This window comes from Natator depressus, chromosome 4, assembly GCF_965152275.1.
Source record: "Natator depressus isolate rNatDep1 chromosome 4, rNatDep2.hap1, whole genome shotgun sequence".
Lineage (NCBI taxonomy): Eukaryota > Metazoa > Chordata > Testudines > Cheloniidae > Natator > Natator depressus.
Genome location: NC_134237.1, coordinates 79,210,850 through 79,226,654, shown reverse-complemented (window position 1 = coordinate 79,226,654; position 15,805 = coordinate 79,210,850). Strand labels below are relative to the sequence as shown.

Genomic DNA, 15,805 nt, shown 5'->3' with positions numbered 1-15,805 from the left:
AAAAATGAATCATCCAGTATTAAGAAATGCATCATTCACCTTTCTTTTAACAGAAGTGCAAAAATTAAGAATCTGAATAAATGTATGTTAAACTATATAAATGCTTAAATAAATGCATACATATATAATGTATCCCTCTTGGCTAGCAAAAAGAATTACCAAATTATACCAGCAAATGAGAACTAACCTTTCTTCAGAAAAATAACTAAAAATCACAAATGCAATACAAGATTAAAATCAATGATTTAAAAAATAAGGTTTTCTGCTTGCCTGATTTAAATTATTTGGATCACCTGTTAATTTCAATCCTCAAGACTAAATAGCAACCCTATTACCACCATCCCTTACATTAATATAATACCCAGGTTTAATGCTTCTGATCTTAAATGGGCAGATTTGAAACCAGTATATTGAGTATAAATTATAACTGAATTTAGGTGGAACATGTTCTTGAGATTCCTCAGGTACGTTGCCAATAGGGAGCAGTCTGTCAATATTCAGTTGTATACAACTTTGGTTTAATACCAAGCCAAATGTAAAAACCAGCAGCCAAGGTCACTGTGTGAATTTGTGGCACTCCTTGAAAGGCATGGCCCCTCCACTCCATGAACCAATGAATGAATTAGGATGATCCATAAAAGTGAAGTGGTTTTTTTCTTGACTTCTTAACTAATTAATCTTCATTTGAATATTAAATCTTACTTTAAAAATTATCCCAATATAATTGAATATAAGTTACTAAACTGAAGCATTTTTCATTTTACTCTAGTACATTTCTTGAACGTAAAAATGAAAACTGTTTAGGTAAAATGGTATAATTCTTAATGACTGGATATATTGTATTGTTGGGCTATAAGTTACTCTGACTGTATTAATCAACATTAGAATACAATTGCTACCCCATCTGTATATTAGATTGAAGCAGTATATTATTTCCCAAACTTTGTAAAGTGTTTAGAAATCCTCAGGTGAAAGGAACTGTGGCCTTGATGCAGATATGCCAAGTTGGCTAAATCACTGAGGCTGAAGTCTACAGGTGTGTTAGGGAGGCAAAATTTCCTGGGGCCAGGATGCAAGGCTACAACGCTGCTCCCACACCATCAGTAATTCTGCCCAGGACTCTTCCCTGACTCACTCAAAACCCTCCACGCCAGCCTTGTGCCGGCCCTCTCCACTAATGGTGAATGTCCCTGCCTCAGTTTCTCTATCTGTCCGCTGAATGACCCTCCTGATGAAGCGGCAAAGAGTCCTGTGGCACCTGATAGACCCACAGGACTCTTTGCTGCTTTTACAGATCCAGACTAACACGGCTACCCCTCTGATACTTGCCTCCTGATGAAGTGGGTTTTAGCCCACAAAAGCTTATGCCCAAATAAATTTGTTAGTGTCTAAGGTGCCACACGTACTTCTCCAAAAGCAAGCCTTCTGAATTTGAGTGGAAAGCTACTCAGGTGCTCTGTTCCAAGCTGCATTAACACCCCTCATTAGCTTTTATTACCATCAGGAAGGACACAAGGTGCATGTGTAGAAGAGAAGGCTAAGGTATACAGGTGGGGCAACAGCAGGGATGCAGTATGCTTCCTAGGCCTTGTCTACATTGCCACTTTACAGCACTGCAACTTTCCCTCTCAGGGGTGTGAAAAAACACGCCCCTGAGTGCTGCATGTTTCAGCGCTGTAAAGTGGCAGTGTAGACCGTGCTCCCAGCGCTGGCAGCTAGTCCCCACATGGGTGTGGTTTTTTGTAAAGCTGCAGCACTTTAATGTTGGTAGTGAAGACATACTCTTAGTTACAAGTCAGCCATAATTTTACTTGCTTGCTTTTCTTATCAAAGAGGAAGAAATTAGTCCTAAGGGCCCTCACACATTATTACTGAAAATGAAACCAAACACATCCAGATTTTGCAATGTATGTGATTGAATACATTTTCTTAAAATATATTTTTAAAATGATAAATAGGCCAATACGGCAGATTATAGAGCTGATGAACAGCTACTGCATATGGTTTTAAAATGAGCATTATTTACGTAGCTGTTTCAGTCTCTTGTGTAAACAGATATTTAAGGACATGTTTAAAAAAATAATTTCCAAAAGAAGCCTGAATTTTATATTAGGAGCTATCGGATCACATTTATTAGACTAATTTAATTCATTAGATTGAAGCTAAATTTGAAATAAATAAAGGGGAAAAAATTCCAAAGAAAATATGTCGCTAGACATTTAGTAGAGCCGGTTGGAAAACAGAGAAAAACTATTCATGTAAACATTTGCTTTTCTTTTTTGTCAAACTTTTCCAACCAGACTTACTTTTTATGATAAGTTCCTCTATAGGAACCAACTCCAGTCCTATTTGTTCCAAGAGAGAGACCCCTACATTTGTTGAGAACTCCACTGACTCCATGGGACCCCACATCGGCACGAGGGTCCCTCTGCAATGATCAGGGTCTAACTCTTAGGCCCTTCTTAGAATTTGTCACCATTTCCATTGTGATAAATATAATACATAAAATATTTATTTATAATGGAAATAAATATATATTACAGGCAGGCCTCGTAGCACTACCTATTATTAAGGCTACCTGACACTTGCCATTGTAAGATCCTGTTTTCAGTTGCTTATAACTTTTCCAAACTTAAACCACTCGTGGTGAAATTTTCATGTTCAGCGTTCGTTACTTTTTTTTAATTTCATTTCAGCCAAAATAGTTCATATGTTTTTGAGAACAAAGTTAGGGTAAAATATGTTGCTTTGGGCCTATTAAAAATTTTTGGTGATGTTCTCTTTGAAAAGTTCTAACTTCTATCCCATGCAGGGACTTAAAACTTGGCAGGGGGTGACGGCCTTTGGTCAGGGAAGGGACTTTTGCACTCCCAACTCCAAGGCTCAAGTTGATCTGCAGTGTTCCAAGGCCTATAGCGTCATACAAGCTACTGCACAGGAGCCACTGAGCACAGACCTTCTTGCTGATCCACTCCCCATCAGTACAGAAGGTGGGTTGATGCCAAATCAATGGGAAGGGGCCTTTCTGCTTAAGCCCCAGCATATTAAGGGTTACGATGAGGCAGGGAACCTAATTCTATCTCATACTTAGTTCTTGGTTTGAACCTTTGTGTTAATAAAATCAAAACTGAGAATCGGACCTTGGGCTGAGCTGTAACTGAGATCTTTATTGTACCTTTACTAATTGGTGTATCTACCCACGACCTTCCAAAGGGAAGTGCAGAAGCATTGGATTTGAACCTGGCGTTGCAGGTATTTCAGACTTGATATTTAGGCCACTAAACTATTCTCTGCAGCTTTAATTCCCCCCCCACTGCTATGCAGCTCTCACTCCTAAAAACTCTGATCAGAGGGAAATCTTTTAAAAATACTTCAGTTTCACCCCAGACCAAAATATTATTTATACACAGGCTTATGGATGGTAGAGCAAGGTCAACACAATATCGAAGAATACAAATTCGCAGCTGATAATCAGGGGAACAGAATTTAGTATCTATAGGCTTGGAAGGATTCAATATTTATCTGTAAATGTTGATAAACACTGATTTCCCTGCACACACACAAACCAACAAAAATATTTCCATTGATGATAATCAAAATTTACAGACAGGCAAAATAAGAAAAATGCTGCTTGAGAACTGATTTAAGGATATTTACTTTGTCAACATCACATGTCAAAATACACAATTTGTGTATTTAACAGTTAAGCTTTAACTTTTTGAATCTCAACATCTACTGCCATTAGATAATTATTGTCTGACACCCTCGATTGTCTGACCCCGCAACTGTGAAACTTTAAATAATGCTTAATAATAAGTCAAAAACTATAAAAAATAAAAATCAAATTCTGCCAAGCCTTACTATAACAACGAGATTGATATTTCACTCTAAAATGCCGTATAATTTTTTGACAGGCAAAATGAGCATCACAACAAAGTTATGTACATCACTTTTATAAGACAAAGTGAAGCAATCCAATTTATGGTATTTGGAATGTTCTCTCATATGGTCAGAAGTTCATTTTTCTGAAACTAGGTCACAGGCCATCAGCAGGAAAATTGTAGGGAAATGGGGGTGGGGAAGGAATGAAAACAACGTTAAGAAGCCATGCAAATTAGTTTAGATAATATAGACTTCCAAGAAATGGATTGTGATGAACTCAGATCTTTCGTATAGATCTTTGCCTTTGCCAGGCCAACATTAAATCAATACTTTTAAATTGTCTATTAAAGTCTTTACTGCCTGAAATTTTAGAGACCAAACTTTTCCACAAAGGTTAATTTATTTTTAACTGATCCTGCTTGGGAAGGAAATGAAAACAGAAAACACAAAATGAAAATGTTTAGCCATCACCAAAAGTTTCCCCTTAGTGGCTCTTGCAATGGGTGGGATTTACCCAGTACCCCAAAGTGTAGTAGATGCTTCACAACCAAACTAGCATGTCTCTGCCCTGAGGAACATACCATCCTGCAGGATAGATCAAGAAGAGAGTCTCAAATTGTTTCACCTTGAGCATCTCAATCAAACCAGCTTTCAGAGTAGCAGCCGTGTTAGTCTGTATCCGCAAAAAAGAAAAGAGTACTTTTGGCACCTTAGAGACTAACAAATTTATTTGAGCATAAGCTTTCGTGAGCTACAGCTCACTTCATCGGGTGCATGCAGAGGAAAACACAGTAGGGAAATTTTATATACACAGAGAACATGAAACAATGGGTGTTACCATGCACACTGTAACGAGAGTGATCAGGTAAGGCGAGTATTACCAGCAGGAGAGAAAAAAAAACCTTTTGTGGTGATAATCAAGGTGGGCCATTTCCAGGAGTTTACAAGAACATGTGAGGAACAGTAGCGGGGAAAAATAAAGCCCATTGCCAACTGTGCCCACATATCTATTCAGGGGACACCATCATAGGGCCTAATCACATCAGTCACACTATCAGAGGCTCGTTCACCTGCACATTATCAATGTGATATATTCCACCATATGCCAGCCACGCCCCTCTGCCATGTACATTGGCCAAACCGGACAGTCTACGTAAAAGAATAAATGGACAAAAATCAGACGCCAAGAATTATAACATTCAAAAACCAGTCAATCTCTCAGGTCACTTGATTACAGACCTAGAAGTGGCAATATTACAACAAAAAAACTTCAAAAAACAGACTCCAAAGAGAGACTGCTGAATTGGAATTAATTTGCAAACTGGACACCATTAAATTAGGCTTGAATAAAGACTGGGAGTGGATGTGTCATTACACAAAGTAAAACTATTTCCCCATGTTTATTCCCACCTACTGATCCTCACACGTTCTTGTCAACTGCTGGAAATGGCTCACCTTGATCATTACTACAAAAGGTTTTTTTCCTCTCCTGCTGGTAATCGCTCACCTTACCTGATCACTCTCGTTACAGTGTGTATGGTAACACCCATTGTTTCATGTTCTCCATGTATATAAAATCCCCCTACTATATTTTCCACTGCATGCATCCGATGAAGTAAGCTGTAGCTCACGAAAGTTTATGCTCAAATAAATTTGTTAATCTCTAAGGTGCCACAAGTACTCCTTTTCTTCTTTCAATCAAAACAGTAGCTGCCCTTGTGAGGCTTGAACATGGTAAGTGATGGGAGGAAGGATGTCAGCTTCAAAAGAACTTTGCTCCATTGATACAGTCATACTGGTGCCCTCTTGACTTAATATTCAAGGTCATTAACAGTGGATTAGAGCTAATTAGGAATAAAGCACTTTTATTCCTGGATAAGACTGTCCACATGGAGTAAATCAGGAATAGTTAATCCGCTATAAATGCACATGCTACTTTATTCCAAATTAATTTTCACATACAGCCCTAAAACATCCCCCCAAACCCACAATCTCAGCAGGTCACAAACAAAAATTAAGTAAAATAACATGAAGTATACAAAACACGAGATAAAAACATAATTTTTCCGTCTCTGCTCTCCAAACCTTATTTCTATTCTGCAGAATCCTGCTTTTTGCTATTCCATTGGGGGGGGGGGAAATAGAATAAATATGAACAATTCTCACATACAGGGCCTGATCCTGATCCATTTTGGTTCATAAGGCCTGATTTTACTGGGAAATGCAGGTGCTAAGTATCCCCCAGAATTTGTCCCCTTGACTGCTATAAAGAAAAAAGAACTCCATATAAATAAGAAATTATAGCTGGTTTTCTATTCAAATACATTCTCTTTTATTTTCAACTTTCAAATCCTATATCATCCAGCTAATACAACACAGTTTTACAAAAGGTAGATCATGCCAAACCAACCTGATCTCCTCCTTTGAGAAAGTAACAGATTTTTTAGACAAAGGAAACACAGTGGATCTAATTTACCTAGATTTCAGTAAGGTGTTTGATACCGTGCCACTTGGGGAATTATTAGTTAAATTGGAAAAGATGGGGATCAATATGAAAATTGAAAGGTGGATAAGGAATTGGTTAAAGGGGAGACTACAACGGGTCCTACTGAAAGGTAAACTGTCAGGCTGGAGGGAGGTTACCAGTGGAGTTCCTCAAGGATCAGTTTTGGGACCAATCTTAATCTTTTTATTACTGACCTCGGCACAAAAAGTGGGAGTAGGCTAATAAAGTTTGCGGATGATACAAAACTGGAAGGTATTGCCAATTTAGAGAGAGACCGGGATATCACACAGGAGGAACTGGAAGACCTTGTAAACTGGAGTAATAGTAACAGGATGAAATTTAATAGTGAGAAGTGTAAGGTTATGCATTTAGGGATTAATAAGAATTTTAGTTATAAGCTGAGGACGCAGCAGTTAGAAGTAACGGAGGAGGACGACGACCTTGGAGTATTGGTTAATCATAGGATGACTATGAGCTGCCAATGTGATATGGCTGTGAAAAAAAGCTAATGCGGTCTTGGGATGTATCAGGAGAGGTATTTCCAGTAGGGATAAGGAGGTTTTAGTACCGTTATACAGGAGTTTAGTACCGTTATACAAGGCACTGGTGAGACCTCACCTGGAATACGGTGTGCAGTTCTGGTCTCCCATGTTTAAGAGGGATGAATTCAAACTGGAACAGGTACAGAGAAGGGCTACTAGGATGATCCGAGGAATGGAAAACTTGTCTTATGAAAGGAGACTCAAGGAGCTTGGCTTGTTTAGCCTAACTAAAAGAAGGTTGAGGGGAGATATGATTGCTCTCTATAAATATATCAGAGGGATAAATACCAGAGAGGGAGAGGAATTATTTAAGCTCAGTACCAATGTGGACACAAGAACAAATGGATATAAACTGGCCACCAGGAAGTTTAGACTTGAAATTAGACGAAGGTTTCTAACCACCAGAGGAGTGAAGTTTTGGAATAGCCTTCCAAGGGAAGCAGTGGGGGCAAAAGATCTATCTGGCTTTAAAATTAAACTCAATAAGTTTATGGAGGAGATGGTATCATGGGATAACATGATTTTGGTAATTAATTGATCTTTAACAATTCATAGTAAATAGGCCTAATGGCCTGTGATGGGATGTTAGATGTGGTGGGATCTGAGTTACCCAGGAATTTTCTGTAGTATCTGGCTGATGAATCTTGCCCATATGCTCAGGGTTTAGCTGATCGCCATATTTGGGGTCGGGAAGGAATTTTCCTCCAGGGCAGATTGGAAGAGGCCCTGGAGGTTTTTCACCTTCCTCTGAAGCATGGGGCACGGGTCACTTGCTGGAAGATTCTCTGCTCCTTGAAGTCTTTAAACCACGATTTGAGGACTTCAATAGCTCAGACATAGGTGAGGTTTTTCACAAAAGTGGGTGGGTGAGATTCTGTGGCCTGCGTTGTGCAGGAGGTTAGACTAGATGATCATAATGGTCCCTTCTGACCTTAGTATCTATGAATCTATGAATCAAGACCTATTTGTTTGGTACTCCTGGAAAATCATAACTGCAGACTGAAATTTAAAATAAGTTATGAATTTGCAACGATTCCCAGGAGATAATGTTTCCTGCTGAATTAATAGGAGCCCCTCCCCACTCTTTTCAAATTACCGGAATCACATCATCTACAATTTGATGAAAAATAGAGCAATTTTTGGTTTGTGAAGAGTTGGTTGACATGGTAGAAGTGATAACAGTCTTTAATAACAGTCATTCCACATCATTTACTGCTGGTACTGTATTATGAACAAGTTGGAGTCTTTTTCAGCTAGCATGAAGGAGGGATGGAAATTTCTAATGTGTGCCACAGAATCCAGAAGTTGATTTGAAGGATTCTATTTGCAGAACCTCGATTTCTCTCTGCACGCTAAGGAACATATTCTGGCTGCTCATCATTATTTATATTACAATATCACCAGCTGAGATCAGGACCCCTTTGTGGGAGGCACTGCATAAGCACATAATAAGAGCTCTTGCACCAAAGAACATATTTTAAACGGACAAACAGAAGGGGGTGGGAAGAGAAACAGACACAAATAGGTAATTTTTTTTTTGCCCCAGGTAACAAAGCCAGCCAGTGGAACAGATGGGAATAGAACCCCATCTTCTGACTTCCAATCACATGCCCTATCCACTGGGACCATAGTGCCTCTCACATGAAGCCCTCAGAGTCAGGGGAAGAGGGTAGGCACACTGAGCCCTTCTTTTCCCACTCTCCCAACGTCCCTGTGCAGGGGCAGCAAAATCCTAGTCCTTATGCACAAAGTATGAGGACAGATAGCTCAATGGGGAGGGATAGCTCAGTGGTTTGAGCATTGGCCTGCTAAACCCAGGGTTGTGAGTTCAATCCTTGAGGAGGCCATTTAGGGATCTGGGACAAAAATTGGGGATTGGTCCTGCTTTGAGCAGGGGGGTGGACTAGATGACCTCCTGAAGTTCCTTCCAAGCCTGATATTCTACGATTCTATGAGGTGTGGCAAAGTGTTAGTATTCCTAACTGACTAGACATCCCAAAGTGGGTATGGTAGAGAATTGGCCAAGGCCTCATCGCTACCAACTGGTGGCTACTGATAGCCCCTGAGAAGGGCACACACTAGATCTTTTTAAAGCGTAGTTGTAGTTGTCGTCTCGGAGCATTCTCCCTCAGAGCCCAGGACTGTCTTTGGCCTCAGCCAATAGAATGCCACCAAAAACTTCTGCAAGAGTATGTTTAGAGGTACACAGTGTTGCTGTAGCTTTAAAAAGCCACCACATAACCCTGTTTCATCTCTTTGTATAAAAACCGCCCACTATTACAGGAGTTCAGGGTGAGATTGTGGAGATTTAGTTTTCAGTGTCAAATGTGCAATTTTTTAGGAAATTAAACCCACCAAGTTACTTCATGTAATATTGTTCATCTCAATTATTTCTTATAACAAAAGGGCATCCTTCATTTCTATATGCAAATTTATCCACCCAAACCAGATGTTATCCAACTCTGATTATTTTTAAATGATTGTAATTAGTAACACAAAATGATCAGCCCGCATCCCCTCTTGGTTTATGTATAATGTTCTTTAGGCGAGAAGTTAATCCCATATTATTTTAAATTCCAGGCACACTTCATTTTTCTGGTGTGCCTTCACTTTAGGCCTTTGTCCCACATAAGCCCTAAACTTGACCACAGTTTCTCAACATGCTTTTACCATTGCTTGGCCTCTTCCAGCTAGCCAAACCACATTAGATAAGAGTTCAGAGGAAGTTAGGTTTTTGAACTATATTTAAAAACATTACGAATCCGATCAAAAATGGCTTCCTTCAAACATGGACTGGGCCACAGATTTTGGTATTAGGAGATCATGATACCGTTATCATCAGTAGAGGTAAATTGCAAATTTTTACGACCTGAGGAAACCTGAAACACACCTGTGCCAGTCTACAGAAACCCCCCTGGAACACTTAAAAAAAAAAATACACGTTTGGATTTGGAAGAACGCCACAATACCCTTAGCAAAGTTCCAGCTTTTTTTTTTTTTTTTTTTAAACCTGGTGCCCCAGTATTACAACTGTACACAGAATTTTACAGGAGAAGGTAGTTTAATCCTCCCTCTGATCCCCTGTGCTTTCTAAATGAGTGCATACATGAATTAATTCTCATTGTGGTGACAATTAATCAGGGCATTGGGCTGGACCAAGACGAAGGGTGAGTCCTCAAGCCTCAGCTTCCTCCATCTCCCCTCACCATGCAACGCATTTTGCAAAGATGTGTTTTATATTCAGTTCCAGACTGGCAAGATATTCCACCTTTTCCAGGTTTATCAAATCAACTTCAGAGATTTAGTGGGTATTAAAGAGAGAAAAATCTTTACAAGAAGGCAGAGAGTGTAGCTTTTACCTGTGATTTATTTGTTTACCTGTAATAATTTATGAATACTTTGTGTTCTATATTCTTGGGGCAAGGGAAGGTCTGTATCTTGATTGGGTTATTGTGATATTTGCTATATGCATATATTGAGTCAATTTAATAGCAGAACTGAGAGGAAATGCACCTTGGAGTGGCTTAGAAACAGATATACACTTGTCAGCAACACTTCAAAGACAATGCAAGAGCCATTCATTTGGATGCCCTGGCTTTGGGCCCACCCCCACCGGCTCCGACCCCCTGCAGCGCTCATTAAGGATGTTTTGGGGCCCGTGAGCTGGGAGAATGAGAACTTTGGCGGGTTTTAAAGAAAGGCAATTAAGGATAGGGGCAGAGGGAGTTAAGGACAACAGACTAAGAGCTAGACCCCCAGAGGTTATGGGTCTGAGTTAGACAGATCTGTCTAGGACTCTAAGATAGATAGGCATGCATGTAGACCATTTGTTGTTTTAAAATCTATTAATCAACAGTAAAAACAAAGCATAATTTAAAACAACACTCTGGTTTAAGGCGGTTGTTTTGGTCACTGTATTCACAAACGGTCACAAGCTTCTGAAGGGAAGAGCCACGGATATCCAAATCCAGTCAGACCTGTTGAGCAGGCATGCTTGACACACAGGGTACTATAGTCTAGGACCTGGTCTAAGAGTGGGAGAATTCACCCTTCCAGAGGGGAAGGCATGAAGCCTGAGACCTGAGGGAGTGCACTCAGAGAGACCAGAGAAGGGGTAGGAGATACACGATTAGGGTGACCAAATAGCAAGTGTGAAAAATCGGGATGGGGGTGGGGAGTAATAGGTGCCCATATAAGACAAAGCCCCAATTATCAGGACTGTCCCTATAAAAACAGGACATCTGTTCACTCTATACACGATATAACAGTGACATAGTGTATCAGTGTTGTAGGATGGTGACAGTGGAGAATTTCCAATAAGTGAGCACAGCAGTAAAAACAAGCATTGTAGAAGGAAAAATCTAGAGAAAAAATGTCTTGTCTTCTTTTCAGGAAGAAACTAGGAAAAGAGATAAGAAAAATGAGCTATGAGCAGCTCAAGAAAGATTAGCTAGCAGAGTTATACAAAGAAAGGAATCTTCTAAAGAACTGAAAAAGCCAGTGCTGGTGACTTTGCTGCTTGAAGCTGACCGGAGGCAGAATGGGTACCAGACCAGTACAGAGTAGGGTCCCAGTTCTCTTGCAGAGCAGGTGGGTTCTCCAGAGGACAGAATGGATGGGTAGGGCCAGGGGTGCTGGAACCATTTTTATAGTGAGGGTGCTGAGAGCCATTGAACCGCACTGTAAACCCTGTATATAATGGAAACCATTTCAAGCCAGGGGGTACAACAGCACCCTCAGTTCCCCTAATTCCAGCACCTATGGGTAGGGCCAGGAGCTTTGACAACAACTTTCAGAGGGAAATGAGGAAGAGGGTGTCAAGAGTATAGGCAGTGAACAAAGGAGCAATCTGGCCCCATCCAGACTGGGTTCACCGATTCAGCAGCAGAGGAGGAAAAACTAGTTTGAGAGAGAAAAGCTGCATTGGAGGCCAAGTACCTTGCTGTTCGGAAGCCAGAGAGACCAGAGATGAGGTCAGAGGTGCAGCTGGCCCTGCAACTGTAACATTAACAGGTTCAAGATTTTTACTGGTCCATTAATGGGCTCAACCTAGATCATTTCAGAATCCGCAGAGATTGGTATAATGCATCACTATAAAGCAGCAGAGTTGGAAAGTGTCTTAGTTTCGAGCTGAGACAAAGTAGGTGATGTAATGCTGTTTATTTCACTAACAATTACAATACAGCAACTTTCATGCCAGTATATGTATCTTCAAATAATCAACTGAAGGGAGACACCGAAGCGAGCCCCCAAGCTTTCTCTGCTGTTGCAGTCCCTCAGCTACAGTAACTTGTGTATTCTTTTGACCATCAAGCCTCTACGGACATCTCCCATTTATTATTAATTTGAAAGGGTCAAGCTTAAGAAAAGATCTAGGATTCTCCGATTCTCTCAAATAACTCCCAGGCTCCCTCTGTTAAACAAAGCTGAAGAACCAGTACTATACTTTGTGTCAAAATTTAAAACCCCAAAAGACAGAGCAGCAAGCTTTTTCCTTCAGAAGCGAAATTTGTTAGCACTGGGCAAAAAACTGTTTGAATTTTTTGTCCAATTTTTTTTGGGGGGGAGGAGGGGGGGCTAATAAACTTTTTGTAAAGGTAGTAGCTCATAATGGAACACCGACTGACTTACACCAGAGCTAAATTTCACCCACTATGCCGTTATTGTTAACTTCTGAGCTCAGAACTAACTGCAAACTTCTCAGAAAGTAACCTTTCTGTAGTTCCAGAAGGTACTCATTTAAAGTCCTTCAGACATGCTCTCATGCTGTTTACATTAGACTGTTTCTTTATGATGAAATGGGATAGGTTTTTTCCAACCTCAGATTAGTAAATTACCTGGAACCCCAACAAGCTTTAATTAAAACAGCACAAAGAGAGTTGGAATGGTATTCATTTATAACAATATAAAAGCCAATCTCATCCAATTTTGGTAGCCTAATATAACAGCTGTGTAGACCACAGCACATGGATCATCTCTCCTGATTAAACAAAAACCCAACAAACTTTCTTTGAAAAAAAAAATGCTTCTGACACTTGATGAAGTATATATATTACCCTGTGTGGTTTTTCAGAGTTCCCCTTCCTGAGTCTACGTAACTTTCAGTCTGCTTGGGGTTTTACAGGACTTTATTTTCCCTTTGATTAAGTAATAATCAATAAAAAATATAAAAAGTCAAATTTCTCTTTTTGGTGATGTGTGCAAAATGTATTGCACCCAGATGTTCAAAATCTCTCTTATATGCAAGGGCAAACAGCTTTATTGTTATAGTTTTCTTTTCAGTAACAGAAAAGCTTTTTTCCTTAGTCAGTCTTCCACTGGCAAATTAATATTCAACATAAACAATGAACACACTGCATGGCCTTTGAACCCAGTGGTTGCTAGGAAGCCTGAAGAAACTCTGGATTACAGCAGATTAGATAGCCAGCATCAAGAGATTATTCACCAGTAAAAATGTGAGATTTTTCTAGATTTATATAATTTTAAATTCATTCTTCATTGATCTGCCAATCTCTTTGTGGGCTTCCCCACATAAATTTCATCCATATTTGCAATAACTGCCACAGCTTATGGGCAGTTTGCCCTGAAGGTATTGAAAATGCTAATACTAAACATCAATGCTTCTTACTATAAATCAAATTTCAAAACTGGTTTTTATTCATTATTAATGAAAAGACTGTTTAAAAATGGTACACCGTCACTTCTCTCGTAAGGAGCCTGCACTTCTGCTTTAATAATAAACTAGATTCCATTTAGAGACTGCATTTTTCAAAAGCTTTACTTGTAATACACAGTTCTTCATAGCACCACCTAGTATTTTTGTACTGTTTAAAGGAATAATGTGTACATACCTGATTTTCCACAAACAATTCTGAGTTATATTTACAGTGTTTATTTGTTTAAGGTTTTTAGTGCCATAGTAAGGAGTCATTTGCTTGTTTGCCTATCCCTATCTTATATCCCTGAACTAAAGCAATCAAGCCAAAAAACAAGCTTTCCCTCTCCTCTCCCCACTCCCAAACAATGCAGCATTTAATTTGAAAGGACCACAACAATACTAATGGTGATTAGGTTAAATGACTGGACAAACAGAATGCAGAAGTCTGAAAAGCCTATGTGTTTCAGGCACTTTCTCCTGTACAACATTTTGGGTGACAAAGAACGTATTTGTAGTCAGAATCACAACTTTTATGCAAGAAGACTTCCTATGGATTTCCTGTGAGGAAGAGATTACTTTAAATAACTAGATGTGCTTAGATATAGTACGCATTCCTCCCAAATCTACTATTTGGAAGGGCATTGGACAGGGCTCTTTTTTTAAAAAAAAAGAAACAAAAAAACAAGCCACGCACAAAGAGGCCACAATTACATTTACAGCTAAAATTCTACCTACTAATTTAAAAAAAAATATCTTTCTGGTTTTCATTTCCATTTTGTTATGCCTGTAATAACTTTACTAGATTACTCATACTAGATGTGACACCTGCTTTTCTTCCTCCATTGCTGTGCTATAACATTAGAAATCAGTCACCTGTACATTCATAGCTGTAACATCCCTTTTTGGGATCATTTTATAACACATTTATAAATGAATGTTACCCTTCCACGCCCTATCTCACACACAGAGACATCTACTCTAAAATACAGATAGCTACACATTTGATCCTAAGGTGGACTCAAATTTGATCATACAGACCCTGTCAGGATAATGCTTTTGTGAATTCAGACTGTTTCCAGGAAGAATGTATCTGAGTTGCACTCCTGTGTTAAAAAAATTATTAAATAAATAAATAAACCCACCAACTGTCAGAAACACTACTGAAAGATTCTTCTGCTTCAGAACTGGTTTCCATACTAAAAGAAAAGCTTAAAAGTATTGTCTGAGACAAAACTGACAAGGTGCATCTCAAACTAAGAATATCAGAAAAGTCATAAAGAATAACTGTTTAGATTTTAGAAGTACATGCTGGAGTCAGATCTGGCTTACAGATTCTTTTCTAAATCTGCTGCACCATCACCACTCAAAAAATATACCAACCATTGTAGCTTTCTTCAGCTGCTTAAGCATAAGTTATACTTGTCATTTTCCTTAAATATGATCCGTCCCATGAAAGAGAAAATCAAAAAGACTATTGCCAAAACAGCACAATATCCCTATCTAGGCAGATTTGCAATATAATGCACATTATTTCCTTTAGGTTTTGGGGTTAATGACAGAAAAGTCATGAGACATTTTTAAAACATGAGAAACCACTCCTGGCTAAAAGAGACATGTTTATTAGGAAGAACGATAATAAAGTAAGAATGTAACTGAAAACCACAAGCTTTGGTTCAACCTTTCCAACATAGATGGGATTGGAACTGTTTTCAACTATGCATGGTAAAATACCTTCATTTTCTCTCTCCCTCCTCTTTTTTCCCTTTTAAAGGAATCTGCCTACTCAACCTAAATTAAGCCTTAGAGGAAAAATGTGCCTTCATGATAAATTGGTATTTGACATCATAGTAATGAAATGTTCTGTCTGATCACAATAATCAAGCAGTAGAACAACAAAGAAGATTTCCAGGATTCTCCCCCCCTCCACAGCATTCTCTCAAGTATTCTTCCTGTGTTTATCGAATTTCTGAATTACATGGCTGATAAGATTCATTTAGAAATACTGAGGCTTTTTTGATTACATAAAACACTAATTTGAAGAGTAAACCCTTCCTTATTTTTGCCTCTCTCCGTTTTTACATTTTTGTGCTTCTTTTCTGCCATTCACAAACATTTTGATGCAGGGTCTATTATTTCCATACAACCTCAGTTTAAAACAATGAACCGATGAATAAACACATGTATACATGCGCATGCACACACACACTCTTTATACAC

At 39.0% G+C, this 15,805-nt stretch overlaps 1 protein-coding gene across 4 annotated transcripts in view; it reads right to left on the bottom strand.

Moving 5' to 3' along the window:
- Window positions 1-15,805, bottom strand: part of STOX2 (storkhead box 2) — a 225,428-nt gene that overhangs the window by 91,980 nt on the left and 117,643 nt on the right. The window lies entirely within an intron of this gene.